The following is a 246-nucleotide window of genomic DNA, read 5'->3' as shown; positions in this document are numbered from 1 at the left end:
CCCACCCCCCCCCCCCCGCCCACCCTGGCCAATATACGGACAAGCAATTTTTATTACTCACAAGCAATATTCAACAATATAATACACACATTCGCTCTATATTCTCTATATTATCATATACTCACTATTTTAACAGTTGTGTTAGCATGCTGTTGACTGCCCAAAAGTTATAGGGTCACACTTGTGTGAGACTGTTTCACGGATCCTTATTCGTGAGATGCGTCGGGTCGGATCGAAACAACATGC

Source organism: Ipomoea triloba, chromosome 3 (genome assembly GCF_003576645.1).
Source record: "Ipomoea triloba cultivar NCNSP0323 chromosome 3, ASM357664v1".
NCBI lineage: Eukaryota > Viridiplantae > Streptophyta > Magnoliopsida > Solanales > Convolvulaceae > Ipomoea > Ipomoea triloba.
The sequence above is the reverse complement of the archived record's forward strand: the minus strand, read 5'-3'. Positions refer to the sequence as shown.